At 44.3% G+C, this 21,923-nt stretch overlaps 1 protein-coding gene across 10 annotated transcripts in view; it reads right to left on the bottom strand.

The window, feature by feature from the left end:
* LOC110259998 (uncharacterized) overlaps positions 1 to 21,923 on the bottom strand; it is a 494,473-nt gene that overhangs the window by 6,304 nt on the left and 466,246 nt on the right. For 7 of the 10 annotated variants that reach the window (XR_014839720.1, XR_014839735.1, XR_014839738.1 and 4 more), the window contains 3 exons: positions 15,176 to 15,304; positions 3,636 to 4,129; positions 3,267 to 3,354 (listed from right to left, as the gene is read on the bottom strand). The gene's annotated coding sequence lies outside the window, so the exon portion shown is untranslated. Of the gene's footprint in view, positions 1 to 3,266; positions 3,355 to 3,635; positions 4,130 to 12,706; positions 12,916 to 13,351; positions 13,460 to 15,175; positions 17,582 to 21,923 lie in introns of all 10 variants that reach the window. The other 3 variants (XR_014839719.1, XR_014839721.1, XR_014839722.1) reach the window with 3 other exon arrangements.

Consider the following 21,923-nt stretch of genomic DNA (forward strand, 5'->3'; position numbering starts at 1 on the left):
TCTTTGCAGGTAGTGTGAAATAATTTTGGAAAGATGTGGAGAAATTGTAGTTGGGTCCATCCATCTAAGCTGAAGTGCATTCTACCCTAGAAATTAAATGCATTTTACTGATGAATTAGCCACAGTGTTATCAATGTTGCTCTGGTACAGTACAGATCAGTACTGCTGAAGCCTGTCTAAATGACTAACTATATTTGTGTGTGTATATGTATGTGTGTCTGTGTGTGTTGAAAACACATGTTCTAATGATAGCTAAAATATTTTTGTAGAAGAAAACTGAAACTATATGTGGCTACCTCAACATAATTAAGTGGAGAATTTAAGTTTCTTCCTGAACTATTTACTGGTATTAAGGCTAGTTGGCTGCTAGATAAAGATAATAGGCTAGCTGGCTTACTGTCTAGTTTTTGCTTTGTTTTGTTTTTTGATGAAATCGAAAAGGTGACTGCATAGCTTAGTAATTGGAGATGAACTATTCATAACAGTGTCTGGTCAAATGCTTTCCTTCTGATGAATCAACAAATCTAGCCTAACCTTGGCTTCCAAACCCCAAATCACTCCAAACTTGCTCCTACAATGCCACGTGCGGCAAATCTGTGATCGTGCCAAACCACCTGAAAAGAATTATTTTCCTTGCACACACACACACACACACACACACACAAAATGTCAGTTCTTTAAAGTTCAGATCGTAGAGGTTTTGAATAATTAAAACCTTTTCTACACCTCGGTAGCACTCCCAAAGGTTAAATACGTTTCAGTTCTTGCGTCTTCAGGATAATTATGGGAAAGTGAATGAGTTCCTTCTCTGAAAAGACATGGAAACCAAGTACTTATTTGTGCCTGCAAATCCTTTTGGGTAAAGAACCAGCAAGATAATAAATTGTTTTGCTAAAAACAGGAAGTTTGGCAAAGATGCAAAAGTACAGCTAAACTTTGGCCAGGCAACCCAAAACATTGTGTTCTTCTTTGAAAGTATTTCCAGCAAGAAAAAATAGTGGAGTGCCTTGAATACATAGTTTAAGAAACACTGAAGGCATCTGGCAACATGAACTGCTTGCCAAGCTTGTGGTTGTGCTGTGTTTGCTGATGGGAAGATGTGCCAGTTTTCAATGACTTATGTCATGCACAGCTGGAAACCCACGCATAAATAAGACCTTGAATGTGGTCAAGTCCAAAAAGATTCGAGAAAATATCCCTCCTTTTCGCTTCCTTCATCCAAACTATAGAAAATGTTAAATAAAAGGAAAGGAAATTCTTGGAGTTTGGACAGAAAAAAGCCAACTTCACATTTCTCAGGGAAATCTGTTTCAAGGCAGGAGCATTCAATAGGTGGAGACATTCTGGAAGTTGGTAGGTTTTGTTTGTTTGTTTGTTTGTTTGTTTGCTCGCCTTCCCCTTCCTCAGATTCTTCATACTCCTGCTCACCTGCTTTATTAATATGATTGTGATTATGTGGCATCTGTTTTAGACAGAACTGATAGGACTGTAATTTCCACTTTAGTCCATCAGTCTGGAAAGACTTCAAGATGTGGGCCAGAAAAAATTTAAAAAAACCAAACAAACCCTGCTTCCACCAGTTGGAGCAGCAGGGACCCTGGGATGCCTGGATTCAAAGGGAACGTGCTCCCCAGCTGGGGCTGGCGGGGCCCCTTTCATCTGGCACCGGCCACAGGACCCCCTTTTGTCCTCCTTCTACACTGGGTGATTTGGCTTGTGGTTTTGATGTTAGGATTCAGGGAGAGAAACTCCCAGATTACCACTTATTTGGGACTGGAGGCAATGGTCCAGCTCCCTTAGCTTCTTATTTGAGCAGTGGGAGCGGGAGGCACTGCGACCCCTAAGGTTCAGTGAAGACAGTCAGCTCCTCAGGCTCCCATGTTGGGGACACCTGTGCCAGGGAAGCAGGTGTCAACATGGAGGGAAGTCACCCCTTCCTTTTCTCCTGTGGCTGGGCTTTCTCTGGTCACTATTCTCACTCTTCTTCCTCTATGTGGGTTGGTTTTACCTTCAAGGCACCTCTTGATTTTAACTGCAAACTGTTTCCTCTTGGGGGGAATACTGAGGCGGCCAGCAGCCTGGTATAGCCCATGGAGCTAACATAGGGGGCTGGTATAGCCCATGGAGCCAAAATATGCAGCTGGTGACCAAGACGATTCTGCTTCTGTAAACTGATTTATTCATCGGTGGATGAGTCATTGTCATGCTCCCTACCTCCAGCATATGTTCCACAAAGACAGGCAGAGAAGAGGAAGTAGGGGAACGTAAGCAAGGCAGGGACTGCAAGCCTGGCATTGATCCCTATGGGTCCAAAACAAATGTTGGCTGCTGTGGAGATGGAGAGAGCCCACCCAGTGACTCCTCCACCCAGGAGGCGGGTGGAAATGCCTTTGGTTTTCTCAGCATGAATTTGTTCTTTTTAGGGAACAAAAGGCTACCAGCTCTGAGGCTGGTCTCTGAAAAATAAATAAATAAATATATAGGCTTTAGGTGTGGACTGGATGATTGTATGTTTATTTTAGAGAGATTCTGAAGAGAGATGAAGAAATAAATAAGAATACCCTGTAATTTACCACTTAGAAGTAACCATTATTTGCATGATGACATAATTCTTTGCAGTCTTTTTTTTCTCTGATTTTGTTTGAGATTATTAAATAATTGGGACACTGTTACACACTGTAAACATTCACCAAATATTATTTTTAAACAGTGTCCCACTTCATTAAGTGTAATTTTTTAAACTCCTTAAATATTATTTTAAAAGGTTTCAGAACATTCCATTACATGTATATTCTTTTTTTTTTCTTCACTTTTTAGGGCCACACCCATGGCATATAGATGTTCCCAGGCTAGGGGTCGAATTGGAGGTACAGCTGCTGGCCTACACCACAGCTACAGCAACATGGGATCTGAACCCATCTGCTACCTACACCACAACTCACGGCAACAATGGCTCTCCGACCCACTGAGCCAGGCCAGGAATCAAACCCACATCCTCATGGTTATACTATGAGGTTATACAAATACTAGTTGGATTTGTTTCTGCAGCACCACAACGGGAACTCCTACATGTATACTCTTACTAGAGTTAAGGATTTACCTTTTTTAAAAACATCATGATGAGTATCTTTACCTTTGTATTTCCTCAGAGTAGAATTACTGGACTTTTAAAAAGTCTTTTTTGAGAACTCTTGAGAGGTAATGGTTATTCTTTGAAATTATGAGCTATTTGCTTTCCTTTGAAAGGGTAGAGGGAGTGATCTTACCGCACCATGAAGCGGGGAAGCTGGCCAGAGCAGACTGAGAGTTAAAGTGGCTTCTTGCAGAATTGGTGAGCCAGAGTCCCTGCTTCCCCTATAAACAAACAAACACACACTATATATACACTATCTATATCTATATACTATGTATCTATAAATGTATACATACACATGAATATATATCTATGGGGAGTGTGTATGTATGTATGTGCTTATGTGTCTACAGAACAAGGAGAGAGGGCAAGGGCACTCTGCCTCTCTCCCACCCGGCTCACCTTGGATGCTTCTGATCTCCAGCAGAAAGGGAGTGAGGCTGGGAGATGCAGGAACTGGCTTTGGGGCAGACTTAGTGATTGTGGGCATGAGGAACGCTACCTGGGAGAGCAGCGCAGAGGGCGGAGGAAACAGCCTTTCTCCCCACTTCTGCATGGAACCTGGCTCCACGCTGGCCCCTGGACAAGCAACAGCCTAGGCGGCTTCGGCAGGCAGCCCCTGCTTAGACTCGATTTTTCTTGGTTAGCATTGGCAACAGGAAAAACTGCGAAGCTTCCGTGGGTGGCTTTTAAGCAGAGTTCCCCAGAAGAGCAGTGGGAAGCGCAAAGAGCAGATACCCACAGTGATGCTTCTGGCAGGGGGGTTTGCGAACTCTTGCCAGATGCCTCTGGGGAAGACGGGGCTCCCAGAACAAAGTCTTCTCAGGCAGCTGCAGAGACTGGACTTCCTGTTTGAGCACCAGGGGCTTTTTCTTCAGTGAGAGGTGGGTTTTACAGCTGGTGTGACTTTGTGCCCACAGCGTGGCCAAGCTGAGGGTTGCTGGCTTTCATAGATGGAGAGCTACACTTGATGAAATGAAGAAAACAGGGCAGAAACTGAAAAAAAAAAAAATGGAGGGGGATTGTGATTAAAGGGAAAAAATGAAGCTGTGCAAATATCAAGTTTTAAGAAACTGGAGCCTGGAACTGAGAAGAACACCCAGAGTTGCTGAATGTGCGGGCTGGAAGGACCAGCGGAGGTCCTCTTTCATTTCAAAGCCCTCATTTTACAGAGGAGGCATCTGTGGCCGCTGGGGAGCTGTCACTTCATCCAGGTCACGTGGGGAGTTGGTCTAAGCCAAGGCTGAGGTCTGCTGGTGTTTCATTCAGAGCCGTCCCACTGCCTCCTGCTGCCTCTCAGGTCAGTGCCTTGAAGCCTGGGGGTGCTATTAATGAGGGGGACAGTGCTTACCAGGTGTTCCCTACCTTGGTCCACTTGGGCTCCTGTAACAGAACACTATAGACTGGGCAGTTGCAACAACAGAAATTTATTTCTCGCAATTCTGGAGGATGGAAGTCCAGGATCAGCTGCCAGCAGGCTTGGGTTCTGGTGAGAGCCCTCTTCCAGGTTGCAGACTGCCTGCTTCTCATTGCGTCCCCATGGGGCAAAATGGGAGAGAGAAGCAGCAAGCTGTCTCTCCAGCCTTCTTAAAAGGGCACTAATCTTATTTATGAGGGTTCATCCTCAGGACCTTATTTAATTCTCATCACCTCCCAAAGGCCCTGCCTCCAAATACCATCACTCTGGGGGGTAGGGTTTCAATACATACATTTGCCAAGTTTGCAAACATTAGGTCCAGAGTATCATCCATAAAGAGCACATGGGTTGGGGGCGGGGGCTCCAGTGTTAGGTCAGTGTTCTCCCAGCTCTCCCTGGGAGCTTCCTAGAGTCCTGATGCCCAAGCTGCAACTCAGACTATTATCAGGACCTCCAAGGACAAATCTCTGGCATCTGTATCAGGTGCAGCTCCCTTAGGGATGGCAAGCAGGGTCCTGTGCCAGAGGAGTGGCATGACACTGTGTTACCACAGGGCCTGGGTCCTGGTGTCCACCTGGCATCAGGAACTGTGTCACTTGCCCCACTGGCTGGTTTGTGACATGGTGATCACAGAATGCAAAGTCAGGGGCTGACTGGCTGGTTTCTTTTCTTTTTGTGCCTTTTTTTTAAGGGCCAGACCTCCAGCATACGGAAGTTCTCAGGCTAGGGGTCCATTCAGAACTGTAGGTGCCGGCCTACAACATAGCCACAGCAATGCTGGATCCAAGCCATGTCTGTGACCTACACCACAGTTCACTGCAATGCTGGATCCTTAACCCACTGAGCGAGGCCGGGGAACGAACCCACAGCCTCATGTTGGATTCATTTCCCCTGAGCCACAATGAGAACTCCCTGGACTGGCTGGTTTCTGAAGGCCCTCCCAGGTCAAGAACCAATAGTCTTAAGTAAAAAGAAAGAGATGTCATGTTAGCATAGCCTGACATAAGCACACATTTTCTCTAGCTTATGATACGTCTTTGCTCTTTATTTCCCACCACAAAGATTCCCATGAGCTCTTTATCATTCCTGGAAGAAAAAGAAACATCCCCATGCCGGGTTGCCTTGCCATCACTGGAGAGCTGCACAGGATCTGGGGTTTGCAGTGATGACAGAGATGGGGACTGACTCAGCCTGTGTCAGTCCCCCCTCCGGAGCCCGTCACACTGTCCACAACCTCCCAAGACCTGTTGTGGAAACACCAGCGTAATACTTATGAAGTCAGACCCCGGGAGGTTTGGTGTTGGAGCAGCGTTACGGCTGAAAGAACACAGCCCATGCAGTCAGAAGTAATTTCAAAATAAATCCAGTTCTTGCACTTCTTGGATGCCCTGTGTGGACAGGGAGAGGGCCAATGTTCTCCAACTCTCCCTTCTCCCCTCAACCCCAGGCTGCAAGGCTTTGTAAAGACTCCTCCATGGCCCTCTAGCCTCCTCCTTGCACACCCTTGGGGACCATGCCTCCTGCTCATTTTTACCCAAATCTCTATCTGGAAGCTCAAGGATGTGCCCCCAGGAGGCAGGACTAACTGCAGAGGACAGGGAAGACTCTGAGCTGATGAGAGTTATCCACTCCCACAGGGGGGCTGCTGGAGCGGGACCAGGTCTTGCTGGGAGTCAGGGGGCTGCCAGCTGCTGGGGAGATGGAGAGGGGAGCCAGGGGCTGCAGGTTTAGCCGCCTGGAGGCGGAGAGCCATCTTGTGTTCCTGTGAGGTTCCTTCCTCCCGGGAACTCTTCATCCTCTCGCTTTTCTTCACATACGGGAAAGGCTATTTGGCAGTGTCTCACTTTGGAGAGAGGACTGCTGTCTTCAGATACAGCGGGCTGTAAAACCCCCAGTTCCATTAGGCTTCCTGACTGTGGCACTTGGTGAAGATGTTAGAAGCAGAGGCCAAGTGAACTTGCTTTAATGTTTCCTTGGAGTTTTCCTCAACATGGGGCAGAGCGATCTCTTTGGTGGGTGGTGTATTTATTGCCCACATTTTTCTTTTTCTTTTACTTCAGCACCTGGGGTCAAGGCTGGGGGGCAGGGGGTCCAGAGAAAGCTCTATTGACATGACATAATTTTCTGGACAGAATGTTCTGTTCTTCTCCTCCGTGAATGTGGAGGGTACCCTGCAGTGAGACAGGAGGCCAGGCTCAGAGGATGGCTTGGAGCTCTCTGTGCCCGGTCATCAAACACACTCTACGCAAAGGTCAAGAAACCACTGAATTGGGGGCAGGAGAGTATGTGTTAAATTGTATCCTACTCTGCTATGGAAAAGGGGGCTAAGCCATTGCTGCCAATTTCATCCACCCTGTGTGTTTGTACCAGCTTCACGGCGCCCAGGATGTGTTTTTTTTTCCCTCGCCCCATTGACAGCAGCCTTGGCATCAGGAATCTCAATGCTTGGAAAGTCACTCAAGGAGGCCTAAAGCCAGTGACCACAGGGACTTAGAGGAGCAGAAAAAACATCCCCTACAAAGACCAGTTCTTTACTTAGCATGTCTTTCAGTGAATTAGGGGGAAAGATGGGTTTTGGAGCCAGAATTACTTGGGCATATATGATACGTTAACTTTGTGAGTTCAAGCCCTTAAGTTCTTGCAACCGTACAAAATGCATATTAATAATAGTCCCTACTTTATCCAGCCATTTGAAGATTAAATGAGATAACGTTTGTAGTGTGTCTGGCACGGTGCCCAGCTTACAGTAGATGTATAATAAATGCCACCTGCCTCTCCTTCTTCAGATGCACATATGCACCTGGAATAAGACTTCAAGGGAGTTTTTTCAAAGGATCTATTATTTTTGTTCTGAAGCACCAGTTCCTAGCAGGCAGAAATAATGAGTGCACCGAGTTGCATTCTTTCCAAAATATGGGTGAATGCGTAACCTCTAAGTAAATAAATTGGCGTTCATTGTGGGGAGCCAAGGAAGTGAAATGCCAGCACTTGCTCCTCCCCCACCCCCCATCTCCACCAAGTGTACAGTGAAGCTGGGAAATCAAGGTACATACAGTGTCAACATTCTGAGATGAGAAATAAAAAAAGTGTCCCGTCCCTTACGAGTTTGGTTATTAAGCCTCGTAAACATACCGGCTATCAGCCTCAGGCAGCCACTTCCCACACTGCTTATGTGTGGGGGCCTCTCTGTCCCCAGGTGACTCGGCTGCTACTGGGGACACCACCCCCTAGCTCTTCCCCCAGACACCCCACACCATCATTGCTGCAGGCTCTGCTCTGGCTCCCCACCTGCTCTCAGATTTGCTACTGCCAATCCCTGAGGAATCTGAGGCTGAAGATTCCACCCTGCCTGGACTCCAACTGTTTCAGTGAGAGCTGCCATTTCTCCTCTGCCCCACGCAGAAGATTCTACATGCAGCACTTGTTTCCACCATCCTGAGACATGATAGTGATGACCGGCTTAGACTCTGGCTTCAGAATGCATGCATGGGTTCAAATTCTACTTCCACCTCCTCCTATGGTTTTGTGCCAACTAATAATTAAGCCTCAATTTCCCTGCATGGAAAACTGAGGCTAAGAAATTAGTAGCCACCTCATTTTGAGGACTAAGTGAGATAACTTAAATTTAGCATAGTACACAGTAGGCTACCAGGACATGTTTGCTATTATTAAATAATGATGACAGTTTTGGGGTGTGACATGTGTGCTGCACTTACCTTTACTTTGTCATATTTCCCCTAAAGGCTAGGCCAGTGGTCCTCTCTCACCTGATCATCCCTCTCTCTTTCTATTTTTTTTTTCTTTGTGCGACCGCACCTGAGGCATATGGAAGTTCCCAGGCTAGGGGCTGAATCGCAGCTGCAGCTGCCAGCCTACACTACAGCCACAGCAACACAAGATCCAAGCCTCCTCTGCAAGCTCTGACACAGACCTACACTTGTGGAAGTGCCAGATTCTTAACCCACTGAACAAAGCCAGGTATCAAACCCACACCCTCATGGATACGAGCTGGGTTCTTCACCCGATGAGCCAGAACAAGAATGCTGACTTTCTTTGTGTCCCAGGATGGGACATACAATCTACAGTTCAGCCCTGCATTGGGGAAAGCTGCTTTCCTCCTTCTGGGGTCACTTCCTTTCACACCAAGGCTTTTCCATGGTTTTCAAATCCCTGGGCTGGTGTGAGACTCTTAATCCTGACATCTAGTAAAATACTCTAAGTACTCAGCATCAGTTCTTCCAAATAGCTTGGGGTCTTTCATACAGCTAGGGAGCCAGAAGTCTGCTTGACACTTTGAAGTCCAGGAAAAAAATGTAAAGCTCAAGTACCCTTGAGATCCTTATTAAAACCAACCATGGAAGTCCTTTCCACAAGAATGATGCAAATGATAAATGCTCCTCGGTATAGAGAGAGAGCTTTCAACTCTAGATAAGATGGACACCAATGTAATAATCTAGGGTTTTAGCTTCATCAGCCATGGCCTCGGAGGAGTCACTCTTGGCTGGAATTTTCCGACCATAAAATGGAGATGCCTGGGAATGGGTCATACTGACCAGAGAAACCTTCAAACATGAGCTGCCTGGCAGTTTTCTGTTCTGAACCCTTCTTCCCTAGATGGGGATGGGAACAGCTCAGTAATTCCATGGGGAGCCAGAAATGTCAACTGGAGAAAGGGCAGAGAGCTCTGGACAAAGGGGACAAAGGGGAGAAGATGATATGGAAAGCCGAGGAGTAAGAGGACAGAGGGGCAGAGGAAAGAGATAGAAGATATAAGGTGGCTGATTAAGGTAGTGAAGAAGGGTGCACATGGATTTCAGAAGAAAATGTGCTCTGGCCTCTAAGATTAGGCACCTTCAATCAACTGCAAAGCACCATGGACATGAAAGCATCTTGTCTCAAGTGTGGATACTTGGAAGTAGAACTGAATGCTAAGCAAGAGCACACAGGTAAAACATTGCAGGGGTATGGAAATGACATTACAGGAATCCAGTTTAGACCCTCACTCTCCAACTTTAATTTGATGAAAATGAGAGTTTGCTTGATTCTCCCCTAAGGTCTCCTCCTTGGCCCACAGTGGCACTGTTTGGGATGACGTCCGTAGAAACCCTCGGCCATTATAAGACAAGACCGATTTGCTTAAGGAAAGTGATTTAAAAATATATCATTGATCTGGGGAAATCTTTTAAGGTCTATGACATTTTGTGGCTCAGCAAGGTCAGTTTTTGTTCCAAAGTCTCCAAAGACACACTCTTCTCTCTAAAGCTTTGATTGATTTCTTTTAAATGGCACTATTATTCCTTCTGTACCTTGTAAACCATCTTGATTTTAAATTTAGTTCGTTACAGTCTCCAAACTCGCTGGACTCATAAGAAAAAGGGGCAAGCTCGCCTCTACAATTTCTTTTGATGGCCTAAGTCCTTCAGGTGCTCCCACAGTCCTGTTAATAAGTAAGGTGGCACTGCCCCAAGGAGGGATTGGGTATTTGCTTGGGACCTCGTAAAGTAACCTGCAAATCTTGTACTTTTCCAGGCAAAAGAGAAGGTAAGAGGCTAACTTGGAACTAGCATCTGGCCTCTGGGAAACCTAATATAGAAATACTGAATACACACGACTAAGAAATATGTAGGTCACTTGCTTAAGTGACAGCAGATTATAAGTCAAGGACAGTGATGCTAAGTGTTGGATTTGATATTCAGAGTTTGACTTCCTTCAAGGTTCCTGGCCTTTACCCATACACCCCCCCTCCCCATGATCCTTCTGCATGTTCCCTCATTCTTCTCTGCTCACAACCAGGGCATCTCAAAAGCTGGGGCCTCCTCCCAGGCTTTTTACTGCACCTGTTTCATGAGACCAAAGCTCCACCCCCTACTATGATGACTTCGTTGTGATCTTGATTTATTTAACCCATAACCAGAACTCCTCCCCCACCTAGGAGAGGTAAACCAACATTGCCTATTGTCCAAGTGATTTCGGATATGTTGTGGAACCCCAGGGGACTCAGTTTCCGTGAATTGAGGTGATTGGGAAGATCTGATGACATCACATGTGAAAGGGCTTTATAAGCGGTAAAAGACTAAATCAAGGTCGAGCCTGTGCCTAAACTGAATGGAGTCTGAGGCAAGAGGATGCCTAGAGGCCCACACCCACATGTCTGTTTAAAAGTCATAAACACGTAGGCCGGCAGCTGTGGCTCCGATTAGGCCCCTAGCCTGGGAACCTCCATATGCTGCGGGTGCGGCCCTAAAAAATAAAATTAAAAAAAAGTCATAAACACGATGAAGCGAAAAGTTCCATCTTTCTGCCTTCCTAAAAGGCCTGGTTTAAACTGGGAATTTTTGGATTCCTTGGACTTCCTTGAGCCCTTCCCACACCTCTCCCCATCTATCTCCACCCCTCCTCTGTCCTGCCACAAGGACTTTGTGTGGGCATCTCAGTTCACCACTTTGAGCTCTCCATCTCCCCTCCACACAGCTGCTTCCTGGCTAACTCCCCGGGCGAGAGGTGTGCCAGGGCTCAGAAAAGGGAATCGAGAGTGGACCTGATTATGATGCTCATGATGAGCCAGGGGGCCTTTTCCTGCTTCCCCCTCCCTTCCCTTCCCTCCCCCCCGCCCCCGTAAAATCATCTAAATTTGTCAAAATGCAAAGGCCATTGCTCTGAGTTTCAAGAAACCAATTTCTTGAGATCATTATCCTTATAGCATTTTCCAAGCACAAACGACCATATACCAAAAATAGTTAACGGCTGAAGAATGAATTTTGTCTTTGTGATTTTATTGTTTTAGGCTTCTAGAATTCCCCACACAAGCTTACCTCCTCTGATCCTTTCTGTCTTTTCCTGGTTTTTGTTTCTATTTTAAACAAGTTGCAGTTGAGTAATACGACCGAGACTTGTTATAGTCTCAATGCAAAATACTGTGCACTGATGTGTGAGTAATAGCACTATTGCTATCAGTTATTACATTTAGTCAATAAAGTGCCCTGAGAATACACACAACGTTTTGAGGATGCAATTTTAAATTTACCTGGAGCCTGCTTAGTCCCTTATCAAATATTTAAGTGGCTTCCTCTCCACAGCATGATGGTTTAAGATCCACAAGGTACAGGAAGACATTAATATAAGAAAGTATTGATCTGATACAATTGAACCTTTGACTATATAGAGAAAATTAACACCACGGTTAGCAGAAGTTGGAAGATTGGTTGTAAACTAAAAGTCAAACTTAGAAAATGAAAGATCATTTGGAATTGATGCTTTTAGATGTTTTGCCTGAGTAATAGCAGTCCCTTGCCTACCTACATGGTATTGGGATGCTTACTCTAAAAATAAAGTCTAGGAGTTCCCAGGGGGTGCAGCAGGTTAAGGATCCAGCACTGTCATTGCTATGGTTTGGGTCACTGTTGTGGCATGGGTTTGATCCCTGGCCCTAGAACTTCCACATGCCATGGCATGGCCAAAAAAAATTTTAAATGAGGTCTAATTTTTTTTAATGATTTTTATTTTTTCCCTTATAGTTGGTAAAGTACAGTCTAATTTGGAATAGCACAGGCCATGGCATGACTCCTATAGAAGCCTTGTGGCAAATTCATGACCATGATTCTGAGTAGGTGAGCATGGAGCACTCTGGGTCTAAGGAGGAGTATCAGGGGACAAGCTCATGCAGGACTAGAGGAAATCCTGCAGGAAAGCCACTGGATACCCCCCTGATGACTTTTAAAAGAAGGAGTTGTAGTATCTCTCAGGAAATACTATTGTCCAGCCTTACAAGAGTCAGAAAAGGCTGATGTGAAACTAGAGATGGCTTACAGTGTTACCTACTCAGGCTCTGTACCAAATAATTGATAGTAGAAATTCCACCAATAGGGCTCAATCCATTAAATTCAAGGCTTTCATATCTGTTAGTTCCATCTACCTTTTCTGGTCAAAAGTCTGGGAGCCAAGATGGACATTTTGGTGCCACTACTTTGTTGCAGCTATTTTGTTACCAAGGTGCTCTCATGACACCAATAATAATAGCTAACTGTTACAGAGTAATGTTTGGCCCTCTGCTAAGTCCTCCATGGGCATGTCCTCATTTAATCCTTATAAAAACCCTAAGAGGTACTATTATATATCCATAAGAGAAAATCGAGGCACAGAGATGTTAAATAACTTACCCAAGACCACAGAGCTGTGAGATGGTGAGTCCAGGTTTCAAATGTAGACAGTGGGGTCAGACACAAATCCATAATCTTCAGCCCTCTTAACATCTAACTTACAGAACTCTTAGTGAGGGCTTTAACTTCTCCAGGGTTTGGGGTGTAGAGGTGAGCTGATCTCCTGTACACCCTATGGGATCAGAGACCCAGCTAACATCTGTTTTACACTTGTTAATAAAGAGAAAGGAAAGAGTGAAATTTGATTGATTTCTAGGAGGCAATATAACAGAGTTCTAGGGCCCCTGAGTTTAAGCCCCAAGGGAACAAAAGGGTCTCCCAAATTGTCCACAGTCCAAAGGGTGCAAGAAAAGGAAATGATTGTCCCAGCTGTGTAAGAATTCAGAACTTGCTCCTGACCTGGTAAAAGGCAGTGATTGATGTAGGCAGAGCCACAGAGATGTTTGTCCTTTACAAAGCCCATGGCTGTTGGTTGCATCAGGGCCTGGAATGGCTCCAAAAGCAGGCTGGTCTCTGGCACCAATCTGTCAGCTCACCCCCACCTCCCCCACAACCTGGAGCTTTTGGATTGAATGTCCAAGGAACCGCTGTTGGATTGGCCTGAAGTTTCCAGTTCTACAAATCTGATCTCTCCCCAAGGCTTACCTTGATGTTGATTCCAAGTCTAGTGTACAGGGCTGGCGATGATGTAAGAGACAAATGCTTGAATACTGAACTTGGATTCTTTTGGGGGCTGTGGCAGAGTCTGAGAAGCTGAGTGGATGGTGAGGGGAAAAGTCAAACTAAATGTATGTCAGATTCTTTAGGATAAGTTTCTGCAAACTTGAATACCTGTGCCACCACAAAGGAGCCGCCTAGGCATGCTTTTCAAGATCCGTGCTTGAGGCAAAAGGCAGTTTCTCCAAATGCAAAATGGTTAATAACCTCATGTGCTTTGGGGAGACTTAGAGGGACAGTGGTAACAAACAAGTTTGCAAACTCCCATTATACGTGATGTATTGCAACACTGAGTTTCAAAGAATTAAAATTTAAATCATTTGAACAATATAAATAAATGTATTGCACTTAAAATACTGAACTAGTTTTTAATTTAATTCATTTGAACAATATAAATAAATGTATTGCACTTAAAATACTGAACTAGTTTTTACATTATCCTTTAAAATTTATGATTATTATGGGGATACTTATTGAAAATGACCTATTTGTGCACTTTGTGATATTCATTGAATCTTTGCCTTTACTCTAGCCCAGTGATGCTCAGATTTTGATATTCACAGGCTGTAAAATTAAATATTAATAACAACCACAACAACAAAATAACAGGCATGGTAAATACATAAATAAAAAGAGGGAATTGCCATAAAATTTGGAACTTTAAAACTTAATTTAGGAGTTCCCGTCGTGGTGCAGTGGTTAACGAATCCGACTAGGAACCATGAGGTTGCGGGTTCGGTCCCTGCCCTTGCTCAGTGGGTTAACGATCCGGCGTTGCCGTGAGCTGTGGTGTAGGTTGCAGAGGCGGCTCGGATCCTGCGTTGCTGAGGCTCTGGCGTGGGCCGGAGGCTACAGCTCCGATTCGACCCCTAGCCTGGGAACCTCCATATGCCGCAGGAGCGGCCCAAGAAATAGCAAAAAAAAAAAAAAAAAAAAAAAACTTAATTTATTTTCTAATTGCATACGTCATAGCTAAACACATTCTCCTTATTTTAAAAATGTCAATGTGTTAGTTTCAGGTGTACAGCAAAATGACTGAGTTATTGTAAATCAACTATTTCAATTTTAAAAAAAGTCAAACAAAGATCAAGCAAAAGTCTCTTGTGACATCCTTTGAATCTCAGTGTCTTCCCAAAAGGGAACCACTCGTATCAGTTTGCTATAGCTTCTTCCAGCTTTTTCTCTATATTTACATATACAGAAATAGGTCCATATAGAAGTACTGACTTGGGATGTTTTATTTATATAGATGACATTATATAGTACATTTAATTTACTTCAGGTTTCTTAACCTTGATGATTCCTCTATATCAATACTGCTCTATTTCATTAATTTTGATTGTTGTACCTAATTCCATAATGGAACTCTACCATGGTTTATCTAAGTCTCCATTTCCTTATCTATGCCTCTTTTTTGCACCTGTGTGGGCATGCCAGGTAAACAGTCTCACATATGCACAAAGATATGTAAGCAGCTAGCCATTTTTTTTTTCCAAGTAAGTGTTTTAATAGAAAGCAAATTTCCATTTACTTTCCCTATTATTTCCTAAAATACAAAAGGGTGGTCACATACTCTAAAAGAAGCAAAATTACAGGTTAAAAAAAAAGAGGGAGAGAGAGAGAGACAGTCTTCTCCAAGAAAGGTTAAACGGAACCTTAGTGTGTTTTCACTACAGATCAGTGAAAATTTCATCAGGGATGAATGAGCCTGGTGCCAGGATTTGATTTGGAGGGTCTTTCCTTGAGTCTTACCTCAAATGAGACCTTCTTCCATCAGGTAGCTCTTCCCAAGGACACAGGGACAGCAACAGCTGTGGATGCGAGCTCATGGTGCTGATTTCCCTTGTCTGCTGAATTGCTTGCTGGCTCCACCTTCTGCTTCTATAGGAGACAAAAAAGGAGAGAGTTAGCTGTGGGCCAGTCTGTGCACACGGCCTGGGAGGACTCATTCACACCAAGGAGCTCTGGCCAATACTTGTTCTCAAGAACTGTGGGTTTCTAAGTGTGGGGCTGCTTCCTACATTTTGGTTGGTGTTCCTAGGGGTATGGTTGATGAATTTATGATGTAGCAAACAGATGAACCTTCTTCACTACATATATTATTTATGCAATATGATATATAATATTTAGTATATAACTTCTTCAGTATTTAATAACTGTATGTTTGTTTAATTACAGAAAACCTCAAAAGATACTTAATATCTAATACAAGAGACATGGGTTGCTTGAAAGAAAAATGTATTAACATTAAAAAAATCACCAGGGAGCCCCTTCAATAAGTGGTGCTGGGAAAACTGGACAGCCACATGGAAAAGAATGAAATTAGAACACTCCCTAATACCATACACAAAAATAAACTCAAAATGGATTAAAGACCTAAATATAAGATCAGATACTATAAAACTCTTAGAGGAAAACACTGGCCAAACACTCTCCAACATAAACCACAGCAATATCTTCTCAGATCCACCTCCTAGAGTAATGACAATAAAAACAAAAATAAACAAATGGGACAATTAAACTTGAAAGTTTCCACACAGCAAAGGAAACCCTAAACAAAACAAAAAGACAACCCACAGAATGGGAGAAAATATTTGCAAATAAAGCAACTGACTAGGGATTAATCTCAAAATTTTATAAACACCTTCTGCAGCTCCATACCAAAAAAACAAACAACCCCATCAAAAAATGGGCAGAAGATCTAAACAGACAACTCTCCAAAGAAGACAGACAGATGGCCAAAAAACACATGAAAAGATGTTCAACATCAGTCATTATTAGAAAAATGCAAATCAAAACCACTATGAGGTACCACCTTTCACTGGCCAAAATGGCCATCCTCAAAAAGTCTACAAACAATAAATGCTGAAGAGGACCCTATTACACCGTTGATGGGAATGCAATTTCACGCAACCTCTGTGGAAAACAGGATGGAGATTCCTCAGAAAATAAAAACAGAATCACCATTTGATCCGTCAATCCCACTTCCGGGCATCTATACAGAGAAAACCATGACTGGAAAAGACACATGTACTCCAATGTTCAGTGCAGCACTATGTACAATAGCCAAGAAATGAAAACAACCTAAAAGCCTACCAACAGAGGAGTGGATCAAGAAGATGTGGTGCCCAGACACAATGGAATATTACCCAGCCATTAAAAGGAAAGAAATAACAGCATTTGCAGCAACATGGATGGACCTAGAAATTATCATGCTAAGTGAAGTCAGTCAGACAAGGAGACACCAACATTATATGCTATCACTTACATATGAAATCTAAAAAGTGGACACAATGAACTTCTTTGCAGAACAAATACTGACTCACGGACTTTGAAAAACTTATGGTTTCCAAATGAGACAGGTTGAGGGGGTGGGGGAATGCGCTGGGGATTTGGGGTGGAAATGCTATAAAACTGGGTTGTGATGATCACTGCACAACTACAAATGTAATAAAATTCATTGAGTAATTTAAAAAAAGAAAGAATATAAAAAAAACACACAGAGCAATGGCACAAAATAAAATGAGCATACAGCCGCTAACACCCCCCCCAAAAAAAATTTAAAAATCACTAGGGTTAAAGTAAGTTCTCTTGTAAATTCTTCAACCTTTTTGAATCCCAGTCTCCTCATCTTTTTAACGGACTCAGTAATAGCCACCTCACCGGAACGTCATGAAGATGAAATGATGTGGAATGTGCCTGGCACATAGCGAATGTGATGAATGCGGCCTGACTGCCTTCTTTTCACTTTCTTCTCTTCCACCCCCAGGGTTCCCTTCTCTAGCTCAAAATCCAGAGTCTCATCCTGACAGAGTTTAAAAATTTTGTTAATGAGAGCCTGACAAAGACATTCTCTGTCAACAACTGTATTTGTATTCAAACTGCAAGTTCCGAAAACTCTCGAATCTTCTACAGGCAAAGGAATGAGTCCCTCAGAGGTGGAATTTCGGGCCCGAAGATGAAATTCTCAAGGAGCAAGCTATTTCTCCAGACAGAAAAAGAACACCACGCAGATTATTTGCTAGGCCTGAATGGGGTGCAGAAGCATCCGTGTTTGTCATCTTCCAATGAACAGTTGTCACCTCCTCTGGGCCAAGGTATTTATTTTCTGACATACAAAGCCAGGATAAAAATCCATTCAGATCTGAAAAGAAATGTCTGTTGGAAAAAAAAAAAAATGAGCTATAGCTTCTTCTGGAGAAATAAGCTAGGGGAAGTGAAGGCTCCGGGTTCAGTTTGAAACTGGGTTTTATTTTCCAGTGGACTGGAATGCACAAAGAATCCTGGCTTGCGGGAATCTCCTGTGGGCCTCCCAGAGACCCTTGGTGAAAATGTAAGTTATACTCATTCTCACTCGGAGTGAGAGTGCTGTGTATTGTCTGGAAACAATTAGAGGTATTTTTCCATCTTGATCTGACAACCTCAGACACACAGGCAATTGGGGGGCTGGAGGGGTGGGATGTGATTTGAAGTCCAAGTTCTACTGTTAACTATTTAAACAGTTAGAGTATTAAAACTAATTAAGTCAAATACGCTTGGAGCCCCCTAGGGTGGGCGCCAATGGAACAGGGAGGCTCAGAAAGGTTTAAAAGTCACCAGAAAGAAAAAATCTTGGAGCTCTGGAAAATATTTTGTCACTGCTAATGATTTTCCAAGACCCTTCAGGAAAACAGTGTGACAATAAAAAGCAGTTCAGGGGAACGCCTGGATTGACATCAGAGGCTGCCTGGGGACCTGGGTGACTATAGGTGAGGTTGGCATTACCTGGTTTAAGGTGTGACACCAGTGCATAGGGGTTCCAGAGAAAGTGGCTGCACAGTGATAGGTCTTTGTGTCAAGATGTGCCAATCTCCTGGAGACTGTGTTTGGATTATTAAGAAGAGAAATTAAGCTGGTTTACCTATTTTTTTTTTGTTTTTTAAAGAAAGCTGGGGTAGAAAGAGTTCAGTGAGGGGTCAGAGCAGCTGGAGAAGGGGTTCAGGGGAAGTGGGCCAGTGTGGACAAGAGACCTGAAAAAACCAGGGGCTACCTCAGCTGGCCGGTTCAAAAAACTTTTGTGCTGTATTTTGAAGCCAAAGTTAGAGACAAATGTTCCCACCTTTCCCTTGTTTGTCAACAAAGTCCAAACTGCCAAGGGCCATAGAGGACAGTTGTGTCAACAGCACAAAGCTTGGCATCTGCCAAATGGTAATCAGCAAAGAGGCCTCGCATTTGTGCAGAGACCTAACACTCTGCAATGTGTGTTCACAGCCCTGGTTTAGTGGATCCTTATGGCAAACTTGGAGGGACGTGGAAGGTGCTGCCATTTCAAAGACGGGAACATGGAGTGGGGTGGGGGCTGGGAGAGGTGGAGGATCTCAGAGAGCATCGCAGAGCTGGTGAGCTTGGGCTTTGCAGTGAGCTCATGGGATACAGCTTAGGATATAGCTGCCCATTTCTTTCCCTGCCTTCCTTCTCCTTCCCATCCCTCTGTGCATGCGTCTGCAGCCTCCAGATGGAAAAGAGCCTGGAACAGAAGCAGGATACAAAAGCTATGGTATGAGATGCCTGGGGTCCTAAGGCTTGTCCTGGGTAAGGCAGTACGTTTCAACTGGGCTTCAGAATTGACTTTCCAAAATAGAAAATTCAACAGAAAACCCTTTAGATCCATCAGTAATTTGGGTCAGGAGTGAGAAGCCATCTCCTTTCTCTCCACTGAGCATCACTTAAGACCTTATGAGTCCTTGAGAATATACCACCTTCTTCAAAATACCAACTTTTTTTTAAGTATAGAATGAATATTTTTCCTATTCAATAAGAAGTAAAGTAGCAATAAAGAATCAAAATGTTAATGACACTGATTCTATGCTGAAGATATCTGGCTAGTCTTTTCTTAGAAGATGGATTTACGTTTGGTCTCTGAATTTCTTAGCTTGGATCAGAGATGAACCTTAGAGTTGGTAATATTTGTGCCAATGATATGGGGGTCAGGTTGATAACAGACCTGAGCCTTTTCCACCCATGATTCTGGAGCTGGCAGCACTGCCCATAGCAGTCCCTGTGGAAAGCTGGGCAATAGAGCAGACTTCAAGAAGAGAAAGGCAGAAGTGCCTAAGACCAGGTAAGGAAGCTCAGGTGACTGGCAAGACCTGTTGCTTGGCCCTTGATTCCGCATCGCTTTATCCTCATTTTATGTAAAACTTGAATTAATGTGTCTAACATTTTTTTCATGTCCTTGACAAAGCTGTCGGTGGTAAAAGAGGGACCCACAGAAAAGACGTCAGAGTCAGAAACTGACAACAAAAGCAACATAAAACCCATAAGACACAGGCATGAGAACCTCAGATACTCATCATCCCAGGGCCATTTGTTCAGCGGCAAATACTACCACCCACCTCAACCGGCTTTGAAATCAACACTACCCTACTTCCCTGTACATATTTGAACTTCTAAAGGAGGAGTCAAATTAGACTTGGCACATACTAACTACTTGAGAAAATAGGAAATGTTTAGTATTACTGAAAAATTATTTTTATCTAAATGACAATACATATGTTGGGCTCTACGGCTTTTTTTATTGTGAAAAATACGTAACATAAAATTTGCCATCTTAACCATTGTTAAGTATATGGTTCAGTAGTGTTAGGGATATTCACATTGTTGTGCAACAGACTGTCAGATTTTTTCATCTTGCACAGCTGAAACTCTTATGCCGCTTAAATCATAACTCATTTTCTCTCCCTCCACAGCTCCTGGCAACTACCATTCTTCTTTTTGTTACTATAAATTTGACTGCCCTAGATAACTCATCTAAGTGGAGTCATACTGTCCTTGTCTTTTGCGACTACCTTTTCACCTGGCAGAATGTCCTCAAGGTTCATTCACGTGGTAGCATGTGACAGGACTTCTTTCCTGTTTAGGGCTGAATAATATTCCATGGTGTACCCAGGCCACACTTTGTTTATCTATTCATGTGCTGTCACCTGGGTTGCTTTCACTTCTTGGCTACTATGAATAGCACTGCTGTGAAAGTCAGTGTCTCTTTGAGACTCTACTTACATCATTTTAAAGAGGTATTTTCTCTGCTCGTTAAAAATATGATAAAAGATGACTTGATAATGAGCCCCTTTTTCTTTAAATTACTCACAGGGATCTGGGTTTTCTTTACAACAACATGCTTTTGCAGAGGAGCCCAGGAGTGGGGATTTGGAGATCTGGGGACTGGAAATCTTCATCTCCATCTCTAAAGAGGATCTCGTTTTCAGCCATGACTTGACCTACTTCTTTCACCCAAACGTTTCCAGTGTGAGCACTTCATTCCTTCCTTTCCACGTGCCTCTGCTTCCATCCTATGACCTTCTGTTCCCTAATCAGAGAAAAGTCTTGACCTGTCCGGGGCCCACCCTGGTCCTTACCTGGTGGGGACCACCCCCCGCCTCCCCTCATTGGTTACCATTATTATGTCATCCAGATCAATCACTGAGCACTCGCGCTGTTGTAACTGTCGCTTTGATCATTCGTTACACTTTGTTAGTCCTCATCAGATCCAGGCCCCGCTAATCGGAAACAGCGGCCTTCCAAAAGCAAGGCAACCTAGTGACCAGGGGCAATTACCACACTGTTTGGTTTTTAAATTAGTCCCTTCTTGGTGCTCTGATCACCATCAGGAGGCTGGTGATTCAGAAACCCAGGGGGTGCCTGCTGCTCGTGCTGCCAGCAGCCGGCCTGGATCCCTGGATGCCCCACGGGTGTTCCAAGTTGTGGGTGACCCCTGCTCGTAACTGAAAAACACAGTGGGTGACCTAGAGGTTCAGCCTCCTCATGAACGGGCGTCCTTGCTGGGCATCAGCACGCATGGGCATTTACACAGAAGACAACCCTTGCTGCAGAGCTCTGCCTCTGCAAGGAGCTGTGGGACCTTATGGTCAGGACCCAGCCACACACCAGCAGCGCACAGGGCTCAGCAGATGCCAGTTTTCTTCTGGCCTCCATCCAGGAGGGTGCCAGACCTGGGGTGAGGTGGCGGAGGCAGATGTGTCTGTCTTGGGTTTCCACAGACCTGGGCAGGAGTCCAGCCTCCAGCTCCAGCGCCTGCGGCTGGCCCTATAGAAAGCTGTGAGGGGGTCATTTGGTGGGAAATTAAAGGTCAACCCATGCATCTTCCAGTGCACATCCTTTTCTTTAATGTCAGTGTTTCCCCAAACTTCAGGCATTTAGGTACTACTTTCATAATTTTTGCCTTGCACAATCCTCTTTTCTTTCTTTCTTTCTTTCTTTTTTTTTTTTTTTGGTCTTTTTTGCCTTTTCTAGGGCCGCTCCCGCAACATATGGAGGTTCCCAGGCTAGGGGTCCAATCGGAGCCTTAGCCACGGCCTATGCCAGAGCCACAGTAACGTGGGATCCGAGCCGCGTCTGCAACCTACACCACAGCTCACGGCAACGCCAGATCCTTAACCCACTGAGCAAGGCCAGGGATCAAACCCGCAACCTCATGGTTCCTAGTCGGATTCGTTAACCACTG

This window comes from Sus scrofa, chromosome 3 (genome assembly GCF_054392235.1).
Source record: "Sus scrofa isolate SSC_HxYL_T2T_F1_AM1 chromosome 3, Sscrofa_HxYL_maternal_Yorkshire_Landrace_v2.0, whole genome shotgun sequence".
In the NCBI taxonomy this organism is placed as follows: Eukaryota; Metazoa; Chordata; class Mammalia; order Artiodactyla; family Suidae; genus Sus; species Sus scrofa.